This window comes from Panthera tigris, chromosome A2 (genome assembly GCF_018350195.1).
Source record: "Panthera tigris isolate Pti1 chromosome A2, P.tigris_Pti1_mat1.1, whole genome shotgun sequence".
In the NCBI taxonomy this organism is placed as follows: domain Eukaryota; kingdom Metazoa; phylum Chordata; class Mammalia; order Carnivora; family Felidae; genus Panthera; species Panthera tigris.
The window spans coordinates 110,732,768-110,747,107 of record NC_056661.1 but is presented as its reverse complement, the minus strand read 5'-3'; positions in this window follow the sequence as shown (position 1 = coordinate 110,747,107).

Genomic DNA, 14,340 nt, shown 5'->3' with positions numbered 1-14,340 from the left:
CATAATCCTTGATATTTCCTTCACACGATTCATTTCATTACAAACTGATTCATAATTAACCATAAGGTATACCGTCAGCTAAAGTATCCTATATATATTTATCATCTTTATGATGTTTGGAACAGCAAAAAGGGAAGTGCATTAGATATAAGCATAGATACAAGCATAATATATAAGCATGAGATACATCTATCCCGTGTTTTGGCAGGTCTGTCCCACTAGTCAAACTGGGTATCACTACACTTGTCCTACTGGACAGAGTTACTTTCAGGTTTTTCTCTTTTTGTTCACTTCATTTTCTTGCTCCCCAGCAAAACTAAAATTAAATTGAGAGGATTTTCTTAAGTGTGAGATTTTAACCTTAAAACAGAGAAAATTTGCTCATAAAGGTACTTATTTCATCATCTCCACAAAAGAAAAACACGACTTCTGGGTTGAAATTAAGGCTGGTTTGTATCTCTATAATTCTGGTATAAAATATAATTTGCCAACTTATGATGTAATAGCCAAGAAACCCAAAACAATGTCAAGAGCATTACCAAGGTCAGAAATGCTGAGTCCTAGCTGCAATAGGACAGTGTGGACAAGTCCCAAAGAAGAATCTTTTAAAAGGAAAGGGTACTACTCAGACTAACCTGAACTATGAATTTGAGGGTGGCTGGAAACTTCATGGAGGCTGACCACAAATTTACTACCGAACGGATCAAGTGGCAAAAGTGAATACAATTCTCAGATTTATGACATTTAATTCAGAAACAGAGGTTCTGTTGAAATAAAATTCCAACCATTGGGAGAATTTCCATGTCAGAAGATACAATTTATAATACTTTCTTCATCAGTTTAAAGTTTAAGGCCATTATTATGTCTCTGATTTTGTGGATGTTCTTTAGACGATACTATTTTATAAATCTGCTTTTCCTTCAAACTCTGGCTGATTTGCTACAAGTTAGTTGTGTTGCTTTTTAGAGTTCCTATATCATTAGTAATTGGCTCTCAATGTATTACTCTGTATTACAGTTCTAGTTATTCATCCCTCATTGTCACAAAGGTAAGTGGTTATGTATGACAAAGAAAAAATTAAACAAAATCATTATAGATCTCTCTTGCTTCCCTTCTCTTCTCTTTCTCCCCACAGTTTTTTTTTCTCCTGTCCATGCCATCATTCTGTTGGATTCACTGACTAAATTTTATATAGTAGCATAGAAAATTAAGTTTCTTTTCTAGATTCTCTCCTTCTGTGAACATGTATGCAAATGTTTTCTACAGAAATTATAGAGAAATAAAACACCAAGATATATTTTATTCAGTCTAGTGAAGTTAGTGGGCTACATAAATATCTCCCTTGGGAGAAAGAAGTTGACAAAATGATCAAGAAGGTGAACAATTTCCTGACTCCCCTTTCCTAAGTCAATGTTCATGGTCATTCTTCTGTGTAGCCCTAAACTAAACAAGCACATAAATGTCATAGTGAGGAGAGAGTGAAAAGTAGCAATAATGTAGGCTCAGTTTACATTTAAATTGGGCTGGATCGAATTGAGTTTTCTTGCTCCGTTCAGTACCCAGTTCCTGTGCTAACTTTCACTACCAATTTAACAAAAATCTATCAAATTATTTATTGGATATTTACTTGTACTTGGCTTTGTTCTCAACATAATTTTTTTTCATTCAGTTAAGGTATCTTGTCTAAAATGAGATCATAGTAGAATGAGAGACATACACTTAACCAGCTTGTGTAGACACTGGATGGAATATGTAGAAACAGTAGTTGTTGGGATATAATAGAAGAAAGGTAGTTAATATATTGTAAGTTCCATAGTAACCTATACCTAAATGCCCTTAGGTTGAGGCTTCTGGGAGGAGGAGTGTTGGCAGGCGGAGTGAAAGGGCTATATACCCAGCATGCACACTATGACTAGGTCTAAAGGAGTAATTCTAAGCTAAAAGCCAAGTTGAAGCCAAAGTTCATGATCATTTTGTTCACTACTTGGTAAATAGCCTGCTAGTTACCTAACAATATCCATTCTCTCTTTCTTCCTTTAACAATATAGCCTGTAAAGGTTATACTTCACATGGCTATCCAGCTAATGACTACCTTTCACAGCCTCCCTTGTAGTTAGTTGTGGCTATGTGACTAGAATCTAGTAACGGGATATGAGCACTAGCCACATGTAATTTCTAGATAGGGCCCCTAAAAGAGGGACATGTCTTCCCTTGGCTTTTCTCCCTTCCCAATGGCTAGAATGCAAAATTGAAATGAGTTTGGGGTGGCCATTTGGTCCATGAAATGGAAGTCCTATTTTGAGGACAAAAGAATAAGACATTAAATCTCCACCATGGTTCAGCCAGCGAGCCAAGACTGTAACACCTATCCAAATTTCTCATAAGATAAACTTTGTTGTTTAATCCACTATATTTTTTGATCTCTTTATTATAGTGCCATATCCTACTTAATGTGTCTCTTCCTCCCAGGTACCTAGGACAGTGCCTGACATATAACAGGGTCTCATTAATATTGTGGACCGTTAAGGGGCAGAATGATCTCACACTACATAGGTTTTTAAGCCTAAGGCCAGAGTACAAATACGCAAGGACTACATTGCAATTCTTCTGAACAAGCTGATATAAGAGAGGGAGAACTACACACTATGCCTTTTCCCTACCCCAGTATGTAACACACCTCAGCTCCTCATACCCTAACATCACCTCACAAGGTACCATTGTGATGTCTCAGAAGAGAAAAAACAGTCTAGCTCTACAAAATGAAAGAAAGCATGAAATGTGAAAGAGGAAAATCAGCTTCTATGCTGTATAATACACAGCTGAGAGCTAGTGTCATTCTATGACAGTATAAACAATATAAATTTGAATGCAATAAAATTTTTCAAAAAACAATTAAAATGTATCTAAATTCAAATTTTTATATTATAAGAAATTTAGCAGACTTTTAGTTTATCTGTCTTTTGTTGTGACTTTCTCTTTGACAATGCACATTTGGGCTAAAAGTACCAAACTATAGAAGATGGTAACTGTTAATTGTTATACCCTTGCCTCCAAATAGGGGCAACAGAGCATTCAAATTCAGCATGTCTTCCATTTCAGATACTGCTGGACTCAAGGGTTTTCCCAACCTAGACTAATGCATTTTACTATCAAATTTCAGGGAGCATAATCTCAAAATCACCTCTCAATAACTTTCAATATCTCTGCTAAGAAAGACAACATTTACTGAAGATAGCCAGAAGTATATTATTCAAGATACTCAAATATCTCTGTTAGAATTAGGCGCTCCTGGGTGGCTTAGTCGGTTAAAAGTCCGACTCTTGGTTTTGGCTCAGGTCACGATCTCAATGCTCTTGAGTTCAAGCCCTGCATTGGGCGCTGCACTGGCAATCAGAACCTGTTTGGTATTTTCTCTCTCTCTCCCTCTCTTTCTCCCTCTCTCTCTGCCTCTCCCCTGCTCATGCTCTTTGTCTCTAAAAATAAATAAATAAACTTAAAGCATATTTTTAAAAATTCTGTGACAGGATTAAACCCCATAATCAGAAAGAAATTAGCAAATTAGTAAATCATTTTTGCCACCATATCACAAACCTATATTAAATAACATTATTTTTAAAAAAGGAACAGCCCTGTGAAATTTATTGGATATTTTATATATATTGTCATGAATACTGTCTTTTATTAACCTTAAGGCTTCCTTTCCCAATTAAGTTAAAAAAAAAATTCTTTCAGGCAAGTCACAGTATCGGAAATAGTCGGACTTCTGGATTCCGTGTGTGTGTGTGTGTGTGTGTGTGTGTGTGTGTGTGTGTTTCCTTCACAGACCCTATAGATGTTACAAATTGTTTGTGATACCTATTCATGTTGTATACTAGACTTCTTAGAGCCAAGTTTCTGATAATTAAAAAATATATAGAACAAGAAAGACAACTAGTTTACTAGAATCCCTGGCATCTGAAATATAAGCTGCAAGTCCTCAAAAAATACATAGGACATTCTTCTGCTAACTTGAGTTTTACTTTATACAGTTTCTTTTTTTTTTTATTCATGTATCTTCCTTATGTTTAACGTATGTCTTCTGGCTTTTTTCTATTCATGTTATCTACCTTAAATCTTCCTCTGGAAGTGTTATTTATTAATACATGAATATTTTTATAAGATGTTCTCCTTCAAGAATTTTTTGCTTAGGGGTGCCTGGGTGTCTCAGTCAGTTAAGTGCCCTACTTCAGCTCAAGTCATGATTCATGGTTGGTGGGTTCGAGGCCGACGTCAGTCTCTGTGCTGACAGCTCAGAGCCTGGCCTGCTTCAGAGTGTGTCTCCCTCTCTCTCTGCCCTTCCCCTGCTTGTGCTCTGTCTACCTCTAAAATAAATGAATATCAAAAAAAAATTTTTTTAACAAGTTTTTGTTTAGAGGGGCGCCTGGGTGGCTCAGTTGGTTGGGCATCCGACTTCAGCTCAGGTCACGATCTCACAGTTTGTGAGTTCAAGCCCCGTGTCAGGTTCTGTGTTGACAGCTCAGAGCTTGGAGCCTGCTTCAGATTCTATGTCTCCCTCTCTCTCTGCCCCTCCCCTGCCCATGCTCTGCCTCTCTCTGTCTCAAATATAAATAAAACATTAAAATTTTTTTTTAAAAAAAGAGTTTGTTTAGTTTCACACTTACTCTTCTTGTTTTTATAACAACTGATTAGACTTCGGTTGCTGTATTTCCTTGTATCATTGCTCATCTCATTCTTGTGTCATTCTCAGTAAGCTAAGAGTAAACTTGACCTTTTGTTGTTGTTAAGAGGACAAAATGGTATTTTCTGAGTCTTCCACACTTGTTCACACGTGTAAATGTGACTTTGGTTGGTTATATGAACTTCGTGGACTATAATATCCTTTTGGCCTGTGTTCTTTTGGAAAAGACCTAAGTAGCCAGATTTTCATTTTTTTTTTAAATAAATAACCTATGTTCTCTATCTGGATGCCTATAGGATGGCTTATCTTCAACATTCAATATTTTTCTGACAATATTAATGGGTATGGATCTGTTTTCACTCACTTTGCTTGGAATACAGTGTGCCATTCCATTTTATGAACTGTGTTAGTTTTTTTTTTTCCTACTCTGGAGAATTATGTCTTTTATTAATGATTATTGCTTCTCAATTTGTCCTAGTTTCTTCTTGGAAAAATGAATTATCTCTAATTTCACAAATATCACCCTACTTAAAATTGTACTCTCCTCATTAATCCCTATATCCCTTCTCTGATTGTTTTCTCTATAGAGTGATAACCATCTTTTTGTTTTTCACTCAACTCTTCCTCACATATACTCCCATAGTGATCACCTCCAGTTAAATAGCTCCAAAGGCCATGGCTATGCTGATATATTCCAAGTTTTACCTTGAGTCCAGACCTCTCTCACCAACTCCAGACTCACAAGTTCAACTGCCACCCAGCAATTCCACTTGGATTTCTAACCGACATCTCAAACTCAACATGTTTGAAATGAACTCTCCCCCCTGAAATGTGTTCCATCACAGCCTTCTCCATCTCAGGGGTTGCCAATGCCCCCCCCCCCCCGCCTCACTTTTTCTCAAATAAAAAGCCCTAAATTCATTCTTGATGCCTCCTCCACACACCTCATATCTTATCTTTAGTGAATCCTATTAGTTCTACCTTCAAAATATATCTAGAATCTACTCACTTCTTTCCAACTCCAACTCCACGGTTAACATCTAGTTTAGGTCATAAACACCTCTCATCTACATTACTGCAGTGGCCTGCTAACTAGTCTCTGTTCCCTTGAAGAAAAGCCCATACATGCCAGAGACCTTGGCACAATTCTGGGTCGATACCATTTCTTCTTCTACACAGGAATATCATCAAGTGAATACTCTTGAGTTCTGACACTTGTGGTGGAGTGAGATCTTCATATGACTGAATGGACCACTTAAATGGTTGGATCATCCCGAGGAATCAGAAAAGGAACAGGATAGACATTTCAGCAGTCAAAGGACTGACCATCCTTCCCATTTGAATTGCTACAGCCTTAGATTGGACATTCCCTTAGTATTTTCTTCCAACTATTTTATTACACAAACCTCCAGCTCTTTGAAACAATTAGGCTGAAAAGTCTTCCTTGTCTTCCAGGTCAGGGTCAACTGCTTTAGCTTCTTCTTTGCAAAGAAAATAAAACAGAGAATTTACAGATACTTTTTGCTTTATTGTAGTCTTTTCCCTCCTCACCAATATTTGTGCTGGTGCTGCTATACAGAAAAAAACCTGCTAAATATATATATATATATGTGTGTGTGTGTGTGTGTGTGTGTGTGTGTGTGTGTGTATGTATATATATTGCGTGTATATATATGTATATATACATATATATACATATATGTACATATCCTTTATGTGTATATGTATATGTATATATCCTATACATACATATATATAGGAAAAAACTGCTAAATATATATATATATGTACATATCCTATATATGTATATGTATGTGTGTGTGTGTGTGTATGGCATATATAGCTATAACAATACTAGATATGTTTATTGAATAATTTAAGAATCCAGTTAGTGGTAATATTTGATTGAATATCTGTGGAAGGAAACAGTCTCCAAATTATTTTTTTAAGTTTATTTGTTTAGTTTGAGAGAGAGAAGGAGAGAACACAAGCAGGGGAGGGACAGAGAGAGAGGGAGAGAGAATCGGGCTATCAGCACAAAGCCCAATGCAAGGGCTTGATCCCAGGAACTGTGAGATCATGACGTGAGCTGAAATCAAGAGTCAGATGTTTAACTGACTGAGCAACACAGGCACCCTTTCAAATTAGTATTTTTAAAGAAAGTGTTTTTAATCTCTGACTTTTAAGGAATAGATATTACTCTATCTTATTGTTGTTTGAGTACACTGGCTAAAATGTAAGTTTAAGATAAGACTGAGGTAAATTAAGGTATATTTAACTTGTGATTGTACTTGCACTTTTTGTACATTTCTAAAGAGAAAAATAATCAATAAATGAGTATTTATGGAGTACCCATTGTGCACACTATGGAGCCCATGTGGAATATGAGAAAAGTCTGGTTTCCTACAGCAAGTAGCCTTGCTGGGAATAAAATACTAACACAAATGAAACAGACTCCAATATAAGCCACTTAACACTAAGTTATGCTACAGGGAGTCTCAATGGTGTGGACCCTGGAAATGCCATCTCTGTTGGAGTTCAACAAACACTAAATAGTACTTCTTACCATTGGGTGAATACTCAGTTGTGTGTCTTGGTGGGAAACTGCACTCCTTGTGATCACCTGGATGCAGGAAAGGGTGGGCTGAGGGAAAGAGACACATTAATGATGGCTTCTAGGTTTTTAGGCTAAGCAATTAGACAAACAACTTACTGAAATTGTGGGAGGAACAAACTACAACTAACAGTAAGTTCAAGATGTCTGTGAGAAACCTGCATTGTAGTATCAAGTGGACAGTTGAATATGAGAGTCTTTAGCTCAGACAAGATACCGCCTACTATGGAAAATGGAGGTCATATGCCTCCTGTTACCATTTTTTGGTAGCTAGTGCATGGATAAATTATTGAACCTCCTCCAATTAGTGTCCTCATCCTAAACTTTGAGTCCTCAGGGACTGAAATAAGGATATAGGAACTGATGCTCTTCAAACAGAACTCAATCATCAATTAATTTCCTCATTTACCCTTTAAGCCCTTCCTTTATACTTGGAATTGAATACAAATGCTACATCTCAGTCTACAAGGTACTGCATAACTCAGTCCTCATTTAAAGTAATAATATCAAACACATATCAAGTGCCAGGCACCATTTTAAGCACTTATGACTCTATTTCATCATGACAACTAATGATGCACATTATTCCCTCTTTTTCCCAGGAAGCATGGAGGGGCAAGTAACCTATATAAGATTACACACAGGTAGTGAGAAGTTGAGTCATATTTGAACCTAGGTTGACTGGCTCCAGGATCTGGGTTGTCAGGTACTACACTGTTCTCTATGGCCATTCTATGTTGCCAGAAAGGAAGAATCACTCTGGACTTCTAAATTGTCTTCTTGCTCTAGCAGTGTATGACTTTACTGAAGTGTTTTTTTTTTTTTTTTTTTTTTGAAATATAAGCAGTTTCTCCAGTTCTGCAATTGTAATGTTTTAAGAATTTTATAATAAATTAAATGAAAATGATCATCTTATTTAATTTAACTAGGGAAATTATGCAGATTGTTATTTTTAATCTGCTTTCATTATTTTTCATTCTGTTCTATCCTATTCTGTTCTCCAATAATGTGATCTTCTGCCATACCTATTACCTCAAGTAAATGACAAAAGCCACAGCGCCTTGTGATTGCAGCTTTCATTGCTGATAGATTCACAAATAAAAACCAATAGTCTTTCTGTCTTAACCAAAGTTTGCCATGAAATTCTCTCTCTCCCATTTAAAATGCATACTAAACAAAGTACTTTAAAGTGTTTTGATGAACCTCTATAAAATATCAGGGTGCCCAGTTTTTCATGTAAGAATCAATATAATGAACACAATAGTGAATAAATGTTACATAAGCCTAGAAGTGGAGTTGATTTTTCCGAATAATTGCATCAGACTGTAGTCTATTTTGGAGAATAGCTCTGTTAAAGAAGAAATATAACTCACTTGCAGTATTGGTTCTTCAGACATTTCAAGCCTGCCGATATTCTTCAAATTTAACATCTGTGTCTTCCTCTTTAGAGTATTTTTAACAATTATTTATCCCCAGCCCAAAAACTTGGCTGTGAAATTAAAATTGCTGTTAAAGTTGCTTTATGACCACCAATGGCTATTTCTGTTTTTCTCAGTCATTGTATGTACTTCATGCTCCCTAGAAACAGCTCTACCCATGAATATAATAAGTACATCTAAATAGGTCAGTTATGATTAAAGCAAAGAGATTGTGATTGTTTGTTCTTAACACACATCTGATAGTGAGACAGAAGAGTATGCTCTATTTGATAGCCACTTTTCAAGGTTCTAAGACCTTGGCAGAAATCGAGATGATGAGACGGGCAGTGGGTTCCGGTTTCCTCACTAGCTCATTGTGTTCTGCCTAGAATTGAATCCAAAAGACAGAACTGGATGACATCAGTCACACTGAAGGCATGGAAGGCTCAGACAGGCCAGGATGTTAGTCCAACACCCACCTAGAAAAAGTGCAAAGGTACTAGTACTACAACCATTTCTTTCTTCACAACTTTCCTTGACTTTCAGTCAGGGATCTTCAATTTGTCCCAGTATCCTTCGGCTAGCCTAGGCCCCTCCTTTCCTGAGAAAAATGTCATGCAATCAAATTCACTCAAAGGTGTCAGTGAGCTAATGTGTTACCTCACCTTGGGGACTTTACCATCTAAAAGACGAGCCTGGAGAAGACAACGGCAGGCTCCAACTTAATGAGTTGTCAGTGATAGATTTCAAGCATGGCTATGGGAAGTATTAAGTGGTTTTGGAGAAAGCCCCTTCAAACCACTTCACTACCTATTTTACTCATTTTTGGCATAAAAGTTTAGGACCACAGTTGGCCACAAGCAGTTTCCAGAACTAGAAGGAAATTCATTCTCATTACTTAGGAAAATGCTTTCAGGTTCTAGATATTGCCAAATCATAGAGTTAGAAGCAGTCATAGAGAAAACTTTTTCATCCATAAAACTAAGAGGCTAGATAATTTCTAAAATCTTTCAAGTTTACACATTTTTTTAACTTTTTCATATTATCTATCCAACTACTTCATTTTACAGATGAGGAAACTGATACCTCCAAATCTCCCTGAATCCATTTTCCCTCAGCTTTATATTATACTGTCCACATACCCCATAACTACTGCAATGGTATAAGTTCTCATAAGTAAACTGATGCATTTATAGGACATATATTGTGGGCTGACACAAGAACTTCCTAAATATAATCACATAACTGTCTAACCCATCCCCTGCACCGTCCACAGGCTCGTATGTCTAAAATATAAATCTGATTGTGTCTTTTCCCTGTTTAACATTCTTCAGTTTCCCCAACTCCATTTAGAGCTAAACCCAAATTCTCTAGCATGTCACACAGTTAGTGATATAAACTTTGTATCATTTCTAGCTGTTCCCACACCCATTCCATCTCCAGCCATGCAAGATTCCTTACAGCACCCCGAGCAGGTCATACACGCTCCTGCCTCCCTGCCTTTATCCATGCCACTCCCAGTGTCTTTCCTTCCTCCTCCCCTTTCTACTCCTCATCTGGTTCACCCCAAACATCCTTGAAGACTAAAGCTGAGATAAAGGGTACTTTAGGAAGACTGCAATGTATGCTTCCTGTTAGATTTATGAATATTCCATTCTGCTGAAGAGAGTAAGAGAAACAAAGAAAATAGACGACATTAAGAATGGAAGTAAGTAACCTATAAGACATCTTAGACATCACTAAAGTAAGTAGGAATGGACAGAAAGACTATGTAAGCATCAGATAGTCATGAACTCTCAGGGAATCCCATATTCATGAGGTCTTCAGCTCCCTGTTGGTGACATTCAACTTGGCCCACTTGTCCTCTGGCCAAGACTGAAAGATAAAACCCACAGCTGCTCAGAGGCTAATATCAAGCCCAGCTGTGGACAAGAGTATTTGCCTTCTCTAACAGAGCAAGTTAATTTAGCTCCAGGAATCCTACATCATTGCTAACCCTCACTTTGGACCTCTTAACCACACCATCAGCAAGGAAGGCTGCTGGAGGGCAGAGTCACCGTGAACCTGTGTACTCCAAGATTTGGGTAGCATGGCCCTTCCTGCCTGTTTGCAACCTATTCTAGTATATTAACCTACTCTAATTCCCTTTCTTACTGTATGTTCCTAATCAACTTAATAAACCAGGTTGATATGTACATCTTCACTTGGTCTGTGGGCCTTTCTGTGTGTGTCTCTGGCTGGGACAAGCTTCCTGGAAATATATTTGGAGGCTATCATTGCAGTGAGGTAATCTCCCCATGCACCAAGGCATCCTGTCACCTCAGACCAGGTCCAGGGTCCTTGGCACTCTTTGAAATATCCATCACAGTAGTTAGCTCTCCATGCCACAAAACTGTTTTCAGATTTTATTTCTCATTAGACTGTGACATCCTTGATGTCAGGGGCTAAATATTCTTACTCCAAGTACCTAACATAATTAGAGGTGGACACATTTTTGTTAAATTATGAAAGAATCAATAGACGTGTTATAACTAATTAGTGCCAGTTGAAACCAGAATTCAGGTCTCCTGAATGCACCATTAGGCAGAACCAGAACCTCACAATCTCTCAAGGTCTTGAGTAGGAGTGAGTGAGAGTAAAATGTATCACTACAACTATGTCTTCCCTGAGGTATCTGAGGTGGGGAAGACAAAGGCATTGATGCTGGCTAACCACAGGGAAAAAACACCAAGTTTGATCTCCATTGTGGAGGTCAAATAGAAAACAATGAGCCAGGATTTCTAAAATCCTATCATAATTCAAAGCATTTTTCACACAGTAATGGCATCAAGTGTCCCCCCAGACGTCTTCCCCTCTATCATCTTGAGAGGCAAGAACGACAACATGTAATACCTTAACTCTAATTCCAGATAGACCATATCTATTCAAGGAACATTACCCTCATTAAAAGTTTCCCAGCCCTCCACCAAGTTCCTTACTTTTTGTTAGCACTTCAGCGAGAATGACAGGGATTTTTAAAATCAAATGCCTACACCAAGGGACAGGTAGCTACTTACAACAATCTCTGTGAGCAGAAACTGAGGCAAATAATCCAGGTGCTTTTCTATTTCCCACTAAATGCATTTCTTTCTTTCTTTTCAGATGTAAGCCTTTTCTCTTGTCACTGACCCCTCCATATTAAGCCTTATTCTTTTTCTCTTTCGGTCTCCCACCAGTTGTCCCAGCGCCCTCTTACACTCTCTTCACATTCTTCTCTGTCTTGTTCTCATTTTTGCTCTGGTTTTTCCTTCTTGTCCTTTTCTCTTCTCTTTCCAGCATCTCTGGTCCACAGCTCAGTTCCTCCAGCAGGGTCTCAGAGAGTGTGATTAGGAATGTATCTGCAAGAAGACACAAATGCAAAACAAAAAAAGCATTGAGTTCCAAATGAAGCAGCGATTCCCCAGTTTGACTGTCACCAGCATTCTACCAGAACTATAAAATTCATCTAAAAAAATATCAAGACATAATTCATTTTAATTTAATTTACAAAGTAATCAGATGCTCTGAAATCTTTTTTGAGAAGAAGTAATAGGAAAGAGGACGGTGACCTTAAATTAAAGAGTGTGTATCATAATTTGGGGGAAGTGTTGGGAATCTGTATCTTAATATCCTATTTTTCCATATCTTTGAAAAATAATTTAGTTCTTATGACATGCGTTAAAATAGAACTGGCAAATCATAAAACATAATTTCCATGCATTTGTTCACATAAAGACAACCCAAATGCTGAAACTAAAAATTCAAACTTTCAAAGGTATTCTGGAATAGTAACATATTTTTTAAAAAAGATTGTTTTTCATTGCCAAACATGTCTCTAAAATTGAGCAAGTAAAATTCCAGATCACTCACAGTTTTGTACAAACCTCTACTAATGCAAAATAAATGTTTTCCCTTAAAATGGTAGCATTTTAGTACATTTTCATACATGTTTTTCTTTTATTTTCTACAATAAAGAGAAAAGATAAAATCTTCCAAGACATCCCAGGTTTGAATGCCAACTTATGTGTATATATGGTTTTTTCATTTATTTTTAAAATGATTTTTATTTTTTAAGTTTTAATTTTTTTAGTTTACATCAAAGTTACTTAATTAAGAAAAGTGACATAAATGAAATAGGCATCCTCAAAATGACATTCACTGTGCAATATTTTTTGCTATTTTGTAAGCCTTCTACAAGTGTCTTTTTAAACAAAGTTCTCTAGGAAATTGTGTCCTCTTGTGGTCACTGGCAAAAACAACATGTTTTGTGCAGGAAGAATCAATCAAAACAATGGAAATAGGATTTAAGGCTTCAGGAAAAGCCATTTGTGAAAAAAGGAAATCCCTTGAAGTGTAGAGAGATGAAAGTTAGGAGTAATCAGAGTAAGAACTTTTTCTGGAAAGACACAGAATATAAACCATTAGATTTATATTTAAATTGCTTGATGATTAGACAGAAAAGATAAAAAACGCTTACTAAGTAGGAAGACTATGGTCATGATAAAAGCCACTATGAATAAGTACATATTTCTTACATTATTTCTTCAGTTACTCCAGCAGCTCTCTGAAATAGGCGAGTATGTATGTCACCAAGATTAACTGGCAGCAAAGACAGGACACAGTCTCTCTAGCCTGCACACCCAACAAGCTAATAAAAGCTGGGTGGGGAGGAGGCTCTTCAAGACACCATACTTTTCCACACTCTGATTCCTCTTTATGTACAAGTTCAGCATATGCTGTTTCTTTATCTTACCTTCATTTTGAATGCACAATGTCAGATATTATAAAGATTAATTTATTTGAAATTTGATTTGCTCGTTTAAGGTGCTCCTGGCAACTCAATTTCTTATGCTTTATCCTTTTTCATTTTACTTCCAGACTGAAAGCTTCACATTTGATAATTTTAGTTCCTGATCCTTAAAGAAGTTTGGAAAGAGAAATATAGAATCAGTTAGATTCATGAATTAAACTACCATGAAAAGAGAAAGAGAATGACCTCTTCTTTAGGGTAAGGTATTCAAACACGAAGGCTGCCTGTGTCACCAATCCAAGTCACTTGTGCTGACACAGACTTCATACTCCGCTTTGAAAAAATTCTCTTACTTAACTATCAAACTAGGCAATCCCCCATGGAGTGTTCAAAACAAGATGAAATCTAAGATGTCCATTCAACTGCAGCCTTCTCCAATTTGCGCCCCCTTCTGTGTGAACACTCCTGTGCCACGTTCATGCAATTCAGAGAAATTATTTCATAGAACTCTAAGCCAGCCTTCAGGTGGTAGGTCATCCAAAGAATAAGGAGAAAGAGTAGGAAGAGAGAGTCTCAAGCACTCACCTTTTGTGCAATCCCAGCTCCCAAATTTACCACCTTGCTAACAATTCTATAGTATATGCATGTTTCTTTTCCTTCTCTGAAAGTATTTATAAATGAATGTTGCTAAGAGAATGCCAGTGGGTACACATTCAGACCGTAAAAATACAGATAGATACATACTTACTGCATCTGCTCAGTAGGAGATTCCTAACTCTGTTTCTTCTAACAGTTTTTTTTTTTCACTTTTTAACACAGCACACATTCCTCAGGAAGGACTGCTAACATGCCAAGTTTGCAG